General features: G+C 37.9%; 1 long non-coding RNA gene across 1 annotated transcript in view; it reads left to right on the forward strand.

Moving 5' to 3' along the window:
• Positions 1–3,809, forward strand: part of LOC107584720 (uncharacterized) — a 65,751-nt gene extending 61,942 nt beyond the window's left edge. The window contains exon 4 of the long non-coding RNA XR_001609178.1: positions 3,475–3,809. This is a non-coding gene — a long non-coding RNA (uncharacterized lncRNA). The remainder of the gene's footprint in view (positions 1–3,474) is intronic.
• Positions 3,810–12,251: the final 8,442 nt, after the last annotated feature.

A 12,251-nucleotide genomic window follows, 5' to 3' on the forward strand; every position in this document is an offset into this window, starting at 1 on the left:
TTACGCCCCTTACCATATTGTGATGCCGTGTCCCGGCGCGACGAGACAAAACCAATAAAACCCATTATAAATGAGGCATTTGTAGCATCCAGTGGGGACATAATTACGGATTATGATGACTTATACTGTCTTTTTACATATTGAACAGCCGGCATTGTAGTCTAGGATCAGGAAACAGTCCTCCATAAAATGCGTTGCACACATCTAAATATATTTGGTTTGAACTGCTCTGGAACAGTGTTGTAAATACAACTTAACCACTTATGTCTAGTTGTATCCTCTTTTGGAAGGCCAAACAAAGTAGTTTCTCTTTCACAACGAAACACACAGCGTCTCCAAAAACAATACTACAGCGAGAATCAAAGTTATGTCTTCTTTCTTTGCGTGAACATTTGGGCGGTGTTATGCAAATCTTCCCACACAGTGACGTAGACATATGGGAGCATGTTTAAACGAGGCGTTTTAGGAGGGCGTGGACAAGTCTTAACTTTTATAAAGAATATCTCTTTGGGTTTGAGACTTTAGTCTTTGCAACTTTAGGGATCTTATCTATTCACGAACAGCTTGTAACACTCCAAAGAGAAAGGAAAACTTGAAATTGCATCATATGACCCCTTTAAAGGCTTTCAGATCCTACTTGGACTATATATTTTTTTAAATTAAAATTGCATTTGCCATCCTCTTTTAAATTGGTGAAAGTTTATGAGCAACATTTTAGCTTTGTGTTTCTCTAAAATGGTCTCTGTTCCCATTGAAAACATTCTCATAACAAGCAATAACCCTGATGTTATAGACGCTTCCAATAATTCCCTCTCATCCCACATCTACTCTGAGATTCAATTCAGTTTCAGTGTTCTAGTGCACAGGCCTTTGTGTACATACACTAGTGTGTACAATGTGTGTGATGTGGAATATGTGTGTATATGGGTATGGGACAATTTGTCAATGTGGCTGTTGAGGGGCACAATAGCTCAGTTCCAAATCGTTTAAGCGAGGCAGGTTCATGGGTCATTAAACTAGCTGGATAATGCTTTTGCGTTCATTACATTGGAATGGGCCTGCATAGACACAGGGCTCATTAAAAAAAGATAATTGAGAGAGACGTAAGAATGAGAAACCATACTTGTTGAAAAATGTAGGCAATTTTTTAAAATAGAAAAAAATAAAAATATACACTTCTCTTTTCATCTTGCTTCTATTAATTTTATATATTAAATACATTTATTTTATATTACTTCAAATATATAGTTTAAAGATTCCTAATACTTTATTGTGATTATATGCTATTCTTGCTGTGGGACTTTTCCCATTATATTAAAACAATTACTCATTGTAGATGTATGAAATCAGTCTTCAGTGTCATGCAATTATGCTTGTGTATTTTTCTTGTATCATTTACAAATTGAAAATCTCAGTGAGTAAATGTTTGTGTGCTTCTGATAATGTTATGTTCAGTGGTCCATGAATAGTTTTGCAAATAAATGGAAAATATGATGGCAAGAAAAATAATATTAGCCAAGGGGTGTGAGCATCATATCACACAACAATATAATCCCTTTAAAATTGACAACGATACTGTAGCTGCTTAAAAGATGGAAGAAAATATAAAATGCTATAAATACATAAAATATAGAGCAAAGAAAGAAAGATATCTTAGCTGTTATTGATTGTAACATTGTCTTCTCATGTACCAGTCAAGGTCTCCTTCAGTTTCCTTGTTAATCAATTTAGTAGCATGTGATGTCATTGGCCGTCCCACTAATTAGGCCAGTGAGCGGTTCAACACTGATCTCAATTGTCAGAATGTAAATATCTCCCGTTTCCATGACGAGAAGTGCTTCAGTCATACAGCAATACAATTATGTGATGGGCCGCAGAATGTGCTCTGTTAGGAGACCAATTAGCTTATCTCCATGTCCATTCAGTCTTTGTTTTGATACCACATTACAGCATCTTCATTTGCATTGATGAGGGGATTGTCAGAGGAATAGGAGTTTAATGCGAGATGGATTTTTTCTTTCTTGGTTGAGTGGAATAGATGTCATTAATTAGAATAAAGGCTGTGACAAGAGGATTTAATTTTATAATTTATTTCTAAAAAAAAAGAGAAATCCTGCTTTTAAGAAATACAACTGTGGTCATGCAATATTTTTCAAAGTCTTAGTGGTCCTAGCCTCAGCTATTTATTCTCTAGTGTTATTTTATCAAAATGTATTCTATTTTAGCTGCTGAATATTACACAAATAATGATCAACAGCTTTCAATTCAGTCTGACAGGTGCAGTTGACAATGTGGCATACATGGGTGAGGGGGAAACAGTCCCATTAGACCGAATTGACTTACTATTCTCACTGTATGACATCTGCCAGTGGTGGGTAAATTGAGAAAATATACCAGCTATAAATATTTCTTATATATTTGTCTCTATGACAACAGAGACAATTTTTTTTTGCAAATTTGTGACAAACAAAAGGTCATGGTGCCACTCAAAATGAGCAGGTGACACTGCACCTCCTGAAGATTTTGAATTATATATGAATTAAAGACCTATTTATTTTAGTTTTTCTTTTTTGTGGAAGTTTATACTTTTAAACAAGTTTATAATTCTAATTGTAGTTAACAATAACAACACTGGGAAATCACTGGGGAAAAACTCTAACCAACATTAAAATCAGGCTAAGCAGAAATCAAAATTAGTGCATAAGAACCAATCAACATATGCATTGGCAAATGATTATTTTTTTCTCTTATACAGAGTCATCTCAGTTTAATAGAAAAAACTCCACCAGCATGTTGACAATAACAATAAAAAATTTTGGTCAACTGGTGGATGGTTATTTATTTATTTGTGGTTGTGAATGACTGAATGAAGGGAGAGTTTATCCTGTGTTCACTCGGATGCTGCTGTATTATTAGAGGGCTTTTGAGTTTCTCTGACTTTGCATCAGCTGAATGGTGTTTTTCAAGGTTGACTTCAGGCTGGTGTGGTCAAGACATAATTTAAATGTACTATCAGCAAGCCTCTGCCCCCAAGCCCCAGCGGCCACAAATACTCGGCTTTAAACGAATTGGACTCCACCATCTCTGGAGTCTGCTGTTATCAAGTCATTTCACAGGCCATTTCCTAATTGCCATCTGAAGCCCGTTCAAGCATGCAGGTGCTCTGAAGAACACTTTAGCATTTAGGGTTTTTGAGTCCTGCTCTCGTTTTTTCAAAAGCAAAACGGTGGAATGGATTTCCGCCAAATTGGAACATGTTGAATAAACACGTTCGTCTGCAAAGAGGCTTCAGTAAAAGAAAATGCAGACAGCTATTTAATGAAGAGCACATAATCGTTAATTCAAGCTTGAATTCTGCATTAGGGCCTATGTATGTTATGAATGTTATGGTTCTAGTAAGTTGAACCTTTGAAATCTTACCTGTTGGAACTTTTTTTTTTTTTTTTTTACAAGTTTCATTGGGTTTTGCTATAGGTCTGGTTCTGCTAGACATCAGCAGTGACCTTTTTTCCTCTCAAAGTCAGCTGTCAACCACCCAGAGGTCATAGTCTGTAATTTGAGTGCTGACCATCACCTCTCTGGTCCAAGGCTTTGGGTTGCACAGACATTTCCGTCTCCCACCTTCTGCTTCAAACCCCTAGAAACATCCATATGGGGTCTTGACTCTGGGCCCGTGACTCATGACTCGCCAAGCAACAGATGGACGCCTCCTAGAATATACAATAACAGCTTCGACTCACTATAGTGAACATAACATGTCTTATTCACCCTGAACCTAGGGTCAGATATGGTACGTCTAGCACAGAGTGACAACCACCTACAATGCAAAAAAATTATTTTCTTACTTATTTTTGACTTGTTTTACAGTACAAATACCATGTTTTCTAATAAATGTATTAAACTTAAGCTTATATTTAACACAAGAAAACCTGTCAATATGTTGAGAAAAATGTAATTCAGAGGAAAAATTAGTTTTGATGAATATTAAAAAAAACAAGACTGTATATCTTGTCATTTTGTCAAGTAAATTTAACTTGATTTAAGAATATTTAGTTTTTTTATTAATTGAAAAAAAAAAATGTATTAAAAAAAGACAAAATACTTTTTAAATATTGTGCAGTGTGTATAATTCACATCTGCTTTATAGAGGAATACTTCACTCAAATATTAAATATAAAAATAATTTACTCTTGTCTTCTTTTGCCTTTTTGGTAAGGAAGATAACTTTGGGATTTGTGTAAATCCCACAATTTGCAATTTTTTTATCATGTAAAATTGAGTTGTCAATAAAACCGTCTATAACACTCATGTGTTGAAGACACAACACTCAGTAGCTCAGGAGATAAAGTGTTGTGTTTTAAACATGGAGTCCTGAGTTCCAATCCCACTATTGCCTACTTTGAATTGCCATTATTTCATACAATGCGCCCCAATGCCAACTTTCAATGTGAATGCTGCAGTGGTTTAAGCACATGTTAGTTGTGTTAGGATTATGTGTTCAAATCCCACTCTTGCAAATATTAAATTGTTGACAGAATTGAATTATCTAGTAAAGTGTTCTAAATGCCATTATGAAAGCCATGATGGTGCAGTGGCTTAAACATACGTTAGTTGCAGACAAGGTGGGTTATGGGTTCAAATCTGACTCTTGCGTACATTAAAGCAACACTACGTAGTTTTTTGACTTTAAAATAATGTCTCTAAAATAATTTCAGTGGTAGAACACCTCTTAACCGGACAAATTCTACTGCCGCTGCAACCTGAGAAGGCTCCTAGCCGCTAGAACCACACTCTGTAAGTTTCGTGTTCGGGTCGGTACACACAGCCCGGCCAGCGGAAGAGTGCGCCCTGCTTATACGTCACATATTTTACTTGTAGCCTGGTTGGAGTTAGCCAACATCTAACTATAAGACGAAACGATCTAATATGCAAGTCTCAAAACCAACGCTATGGCAGAGCAGTGTCCAATGTATAGGTTTTTTTTTTTACTTTAAAATTGTAAATGTATTCCTCTGATGACAAAGCTGAATTTTCAGCAGCCATTAATTAAGTCTTTAGTGTCACATAATCATTCACAAATCATTCTAATATTCTGATTTAAATTACTTTTTAAATTTAATTTAATAATTAATTTACTAATTTACTAAAATTACAGTAATTTAACACACCTATAGACAGTGTTCGAACTACATCGTGGACTTTGGGGGAGCCCACTTGTTTTTTTTTTTTTTATAACGGGGTGTGTGTGTTTATTAAGGGGAGCCGAGCTCCCCCTAGCTCCCCTGTAGTTCGCACCAGAAATAATCTTCAGTGGTACCTTACATACAATGTCCATTTACATTTTCTGAGGAAATATAAGTGGCTTTTGCCTATATGCAAAATGTGCTGGCACAATATTAGTGTATTCTGGGTGTCATCACTTGCAAAACTTTTCATAAAATGTATTTCTGTTAAAGGGGGCATAACACACACAGTTTCACCCAATCTTATGCTAACCTTGAGTACCTATAGAGTAGTACTGCATCCTTCATATCTCCAAAAAGTCTTTAGTTTTATCATATTTATAAAAGAAAGATACAGCTTTACGATTCTCTCCGGAAAAAGCAGAGCTCCTGGAGGCCCGCCGTTGGCGGAGCTAAAGAGTGACGAGCACTTGGGTGCCGAATGCCAATAAAACAGACATTTGATGCCGTTTCACTTACCGTCTGCAGTTCTGAATCATGACCGGGATTGCTCCATCTTTCAGTATCAAACGATGTAATCCAGTGTCGAACTGGGCCTTGTTTATAAAATGTTCGTCAACAAACACACTTTTCTGTACCCACTGTTTACATAACCCTGGGTTCTTTAGGAAGCTGAACAAGGTTATCTTTCCCTTACAACCAAAAACACACTTCTTTGGATTGGAGACCGTGACGAGTGGGGGCGGGGCCAAGAGCCGTGGGAACGGAGCGAGGCCGGTGGAGTAATTGATAATGAGCGACACCTGCACCACTTACCGGTCTCGAGTCTCACGGAGGAGCTCCGGAAGGATAAAAAGGAGGAGTGACGACAGTGAAAGACGAGAGAGGACCAGGCCTGGAGGCTTGAGGCGGTGGGCTGGAGTGAGTTACCGGGGAGGGGGGGCGGACGAACTCGCTGCCGGCCACCTGGGCTGTGGAGGGACGGCTGCTGTCCGTGAGAGAGCGGAGGAGTCGCCCCCGTTCACCTGAGGCCGGAGCCTGCTGCCATCCGCCATGATGGGGAGGAGCAGGGAACGGGGGACTCCTGCCGGCTGCCCGAACACGGAGGAGCCGTCGCCGTCCACTGGGCTGGGAACCGGAACAAGATTTTTTTTTTCCTCTCTCCCCTCTCTCGTCTCTGTCTCTCCTCATCCTTCCGTCTCCTTTTCTCTCGCCTCGTCTGTCTGTCCTTTCCCCCAGGTACGCCGCGGCCGCCGTGATTGGCTCCCCTGGAGGGGGGAGGGGGGAAGTAGAGCGCAGTCTCAGGAGTACCCCCGGCCTGCGAGGGGCGATGGGGGTATGTGATGGGGGGCGATCGGTCTCGAGTCTCACGGAGGAGCTCCGGAAGGATAAAAAGGAGGAGTGACGACAGTTTATTTTGTGTTTTGGTTTCGTTTGTGCTATTTTGTGTTTATTTTATTATTAAAGTTTCTTTGAATGTCCGCCGGTTCCCGCCTCCTTCTTCCCGAACTATGATCTTTGCTACAGAGACATTCTTCCCGAGCAAGTCCCGTGCAGCGCTGCCGCTGGATGAAGCGCGTTGATGGGCGCGATCTCGCTCTTGCTCTCACTCTGGTCGATGCGTGTGCGGGCGCGTTCTTCGGGGAGAAATGCCCATATAAGGAGCTCCACTCTCGTCTATGTCATGAAGAGCAACGATCGAAAAAAACTCTCCCAAACTTGTATGAACCCGGAAGTAAGATTTTTGGCACAGAAATACTCCGCCATGTGTCCAAATTGTTTTTTGAAACTTTGTCCATGCTTAGCATGAGAATCCAACTCTTTAACAGTGTAAACAACTCTGAATGTATGAAACAGCATTGCACCCCCCCTTTAAAAGATATTTGTCATGTTTGAATTAATCCCTAACCCTAAATTACAAGCAATGTTGTTTATATTGCCTTAATAAAACTGCCCTAAAAATTACCTTTAACACTATAATCAGTAATAATTATTGACATAATTGCATTACATTGCATGTGTTTACATATGATATACGAGTTGTTATTAATCATCTAAGGATCTGCATTTAATTTGTAATAATAATTTGAATTTATACATTATACATCAGTTAGTTTTTATCCTCAAATTTGATTGGCTAATGTCACTAATCTCCGTCTCTGGGCATTAGTGGCGAGGATGTTTTAATTACTTTTTCTACAGTTACGTTTTTACACCAGTAGGTGGCATATTACACCAGTAGGTGGCATTAAAGTGACTTTATCAGTCTTTATGAGTGAATCACGACATCATTCAACCGGTCTAATCATTTAAAAACATTGATTCATTCAGGAACAAATCACTGAGTCAACCGATTCATTCAAAAACACTGATTGATTTCGCAACAGCAGTGCCTTCAAGATTGACTCACTGAATCATTTACTTAATGAGTCATTCAAAAACACGGATTCATTCAGGAAACTTAACTTGCTTAATTTTTTAATTATTAAAACTTTTCACTGGCATATTCTCACAGGCAGTGAGTTTCCAGTGACAACAAATTTGCTTTCTGAGGTTTTTAATTAATTGAAAACATATGGATCTCATCTCAGAAACAGCTGCAATGCTCTGTTTTCCAGCCAGAAATAACAATAGAAGACTAACCAGAAAGGGTCACTTTGTATAGTGATATTTGAACCTGTCAGTAATTGGGTTTTTCTGGGCAGAAAGCCATACTGCCTAAAAGATGTGCTGCTAATTTGATCAATTAGCACTCATGAAAAACAGCAACCATCATATATTTTCTGATATATGTAAACACACTGCTGTAGATGTATCTGAAGTGCAATGCTGATTTTTGCATGCTAAAATGTGCCCCTGATATTCTTTGTGGTGACTAAATGAGCACTGCAGAATGTAATCAAACAATTTCATCACTGCTAAATAATTATTGCTAATGGTGTTTACATAGACTTTATTTCCTTTTAGAGTCAGCAGCATGCAATCCATTAATTTGTCTTAACTATATATTAACCCTATAAAGCAGGGATCCTCAAATCTGGCCCACGAGATCCACTTTCCTGCAGAGTTTAGCTCTAACCCTAATCAAACACACCTGAGCATGCTAATCAATGTCTTCAGGATCATTAGAAAATCACAGGTAGCTGAGTTTGATCAGGGTTGGAGCTAAACTCTGCAGCGCATTGGACCTCCAGGGTAAGATTTGAGGAACCCTGCTATAAAGCCTACTGTATCATATTCGTTATTATTATTGTTTCAAGATTAACATTTACTGGACTGAATATTTACTTGATTATCCATACATATATTTTTTAGAAAAACGTGTTAAAATGGCAGTGTCACATATGATACACCAGGCACGTTTATTTATGAATGATTTATTTGCACACACGTTTTTCTTATTCTTGTCTGTTACCTGTAGTGGGTCTATTAGTCATTTTTACACTCCAACACTTTATGCACAGGTCTCTTTTGACATTGGCTTGTCAGGTGCTTTGTCCCATCCGCTGCTACAGGATCATCACTGTCAATCATAGTAATTTCAGGAGTAACTGACACAACTATTTAGCAGATTCACTCCCCTGATTACATGCGTTTGTCACTCCTGAGACTTTGCATTATAGGTGGACGTTGGACATGGAGATCTCAGAAACATGACAAACGAGCTTTTCTTCAAATTGTGAATGGATTGTGTGCAGAAAAGCGCTCCCAACAGACATGCCTGTGACTGGCTACAGTACTCAACGCTGCAAGAGCATATTGTAAATAGAAACCTTTGGCTTCTATTATCTAATGTAGAAAAAGGCTTAACATTTTTGTGAAAACTGATCGGATTATTTGATGAATAGACAGATCAAAAGAACAGAATTTATTTTAAATAGAAATCTTTTGTTACATCTTTACTGAAAATCTTTAGGCCTACTTTAAGTATTGATTGAAATAAATATACATTTCCGACCCAAACTTGATGGGTATCTTTAACTCCACGCTGTCATATGAACAACCAGTCAGCAAATACGATTTGCAAGCTTAGTGTTTCACTCACTAAGAATCATTTGAATCATTCGTTCGGGAATCGGACTACATTGGTTGCGGTGTATGTTTTTGATTCATTAAAAGTATCAGTCGTATTACTCTGGTTGCTTTGTACTGTATGTTTATCGGCTGTAACATTTGTCATTTATAATGAAACTGGCTATCGGTTCATAATTCTACCTAGGAACGTCTAGTTACCAACAAGAAGACACTAACAACGCCTAGAACAGCCTGTCATTAACCTAAGTAAACAAACGACAGTCTGACCAACACATTGTGATAAAGTGCAACAGCGTCAAGCGACTCACCTGTAAGTACGTTTCCGCTTAAAGCTTGGCCACTTGCATGCATTATGAAGCAGTAAGGCTGGTTAAAATGTCTCTTTATACGATAAAATATCTTTAAAACGACTGCGTTTTGTCCTTAGCTATTCTTTAGAATCCGAAGATCGATCTTTTTGCTCTATGGCAGTGTTTCCTGCGCTGCTGTCAACGCGGGCGCACCTCCGCGGCAGACGCATGCCACAACAACTTAGCAGTTCACGTTGCAAGTGATGAGACTAAAATACAGCATATATCCGCGAAATAATGTCAGGAAAACACGTCTTTCTATTGAGTTGTCATTGTTTGTCTCACTCTGATGATCTGTGTTCATCAGAGTGACTCTTTCTGCTGTTATATCGTTACATCAGTAGGAGCCTTCAAGTAAGACATTATTCATTCAGCCGCTTCCTTCACAACACTGAATCATTCAGGAATGGAACAACACTGTGTGCTGATAAAGTCTGTTATTTTTGACAATTGGCCATATGAATGCAATGCTGATTTTTTTTTTGAAGGTTTATTATAGACCTTGTCCAGTTAAGAACTTTTTGCATTTCGTTTTTTCTTTGTTGACATTGTAGTGTCACTGTAAGTAATAGTAACGACAGTCTGACCAACACATTGTGATAAAGTGCAACAGCGTCAAGCGACTCACCTGTAAGTACGTTTCCGCTTAAAGCTTGGCCACTTGCATGCATTATGAAGCAGTAAGGCTGGTTAAAATGTCTCTTTATACGATAAAATATCTTTAAAACGACTGCGTTTTGTCCTTAGCTATTCTTTAGAATCCGAAGATCGATCTTTTTGCTCTATGGCAGTGTTTCCTGCGCTGCTGTCAACGCGGGCGCACCTCCGCGGCAGACGCATGCCACAACAACTTAGCAGTTCAAGTTGCAAGTGATGAGACTAAAATACAGCATATATCCGCGAAATAATGTCAGGAAAACACGTCTTTCTATTGAGTTGTCATTGTTTGTCTCACTCTGATGATCTGTGTTTGCGCGTCTTCAGAGACTCTTTCTGCTGTTATATCGTTACATCAGTAGGAGCCTTCAAGTAAGACATTATTCATTCAGCCGCTTCCTTCACAACATTGAATCATTCAGGAATGGAACAACACTGTGTGCTGATAAAGTCTGTTATTTTTGACAATTGGCCATATGAATGCAATGCTGATTTTTTTTTGAAGGTTTATTATAGACTTTGTCCAGTTAAGAACTTTTTGCATTTCGTTTTTTCTTTGTTGACATTGTAGTGTCACTGTAAGTAATAGTCTGTATTCAGTGTATTGTATTCATGTTTTGCTAATGGATTCAGCTGGTGTTGTGGGAAGCTCTGATGCTGCTGTGCATTCACATCAAGTAGATGTCTTTTACAGATGTAGGTATGTACAGTCAAGCAGGTCTTACGATGTTCCACACTTGTCCATGTGTTTTAACAAAATACTAAAAGGAGTTTGTAGAGCTGGAATGCCTCACACTTTGCTTGTAATGATAACCCTCTATACAGTGTAAGTCGAGGATTAATCCATGTCCAGGAAATCTGCAGTTGTTTATGATGAAGGAATAGGCACTTACCTGGGAAATCTTAGCTTTACCATTCTAAACATTTACTTGGACACAAACTTTAAAAACTAATTTTATTTACTTATTTATCATATGTATAAATCGCTAAATACTATTACAAAATTTTTTATTTTATTATTTTCAATTTCATTATAATTTTTTTTATCACACACACATAGTGTATACCATTTATGTATTATTGTTTTTAATTTTTTTTAACTAAATCAGATTTTTATTGTATTATTTAATTATATATATCTATATGTATGTATATATTTACCCTTTTATTGTATTATTTGATGTAATTCATATATGTATGTGTGTACAGTATATAACTTATGTATTTATTTTTATATACAAAATGAATGTTTGCGTATACAGAATCAAGTCTTTCTGTTGGGTGATTGTTATCCCAATTTGGAAAGGTGGGATTTGAACCCTTGTCTGTGTTTCAGCTTTATCCGCAACTAACGTGTGCTCACTATAGCACCATCATCTTTCATGCTGAGTGTTGTGTTTTTGGCAGCTTTGTTGGATATGATGTTTATTATGAGTTTAAAAGTTGCTGGATTTGAACCAGTACTTTTGTTGGGAAACAATTATCCTTTGCGCTACTGAATTGCCGAATAGTTACTTGTACTTGTATGAACTTAGGTTAGATTGAAAAGAAATTTTGTTACCCTGGGGGTTTTGAACCCACACTTGTGTTGGGGTTTGTTGTAGCAAAGACCTGTTGTTGCACACCACTCCAACTGGTCTTTCTGAAAAGTGGGGACATTTTTGGGGAGACAAGTCTTTTGATTTGCTTTATATAAAGGAAACTTTTTGTTTTGATTTGAACCTAGACATTTGTATTGGAAGACAATTTATTTTTGTGCCACTGAATGGCTGAGCAGTTCGTTAATGTTTGTTAACAGGAGCAAAGGAAGCAAAGTACAACAGTGAGCGCAAGCTAGATTAAAGTGATTATTACGTTTTAGAATATGCATATTTTTCTTACAAAAACGCATCGATTCGCTACAGAAGGCCTTTGTTCACCCCCGGAGCCGTGTGAGACACTTTTTTTTTTTATGGATGGGCGCATTTTAATTAACTGCTTTTGGACGGATGCATGCAACAGCTTGAAAGATCAAAGACCATTTTTA

This window comes from Sinocyclocheilus grahami, unplaced genomic scaffold (assembly GCF_001515645.1).
Source record: "Sinocyclocheilus grahami isolate Dianchi unplaced genomic scaffold, SAMN03320097.WGS_v1.1 scaffold1.1, whole genome shotgun sequence".
Lineage (NCBI taxonomy): Eukaryota > Metazoa > Chordata > Actinopteri > Cypriniformes > Cyprinidae > Sinocyclocheilus > Sinocyclocheilus grahami.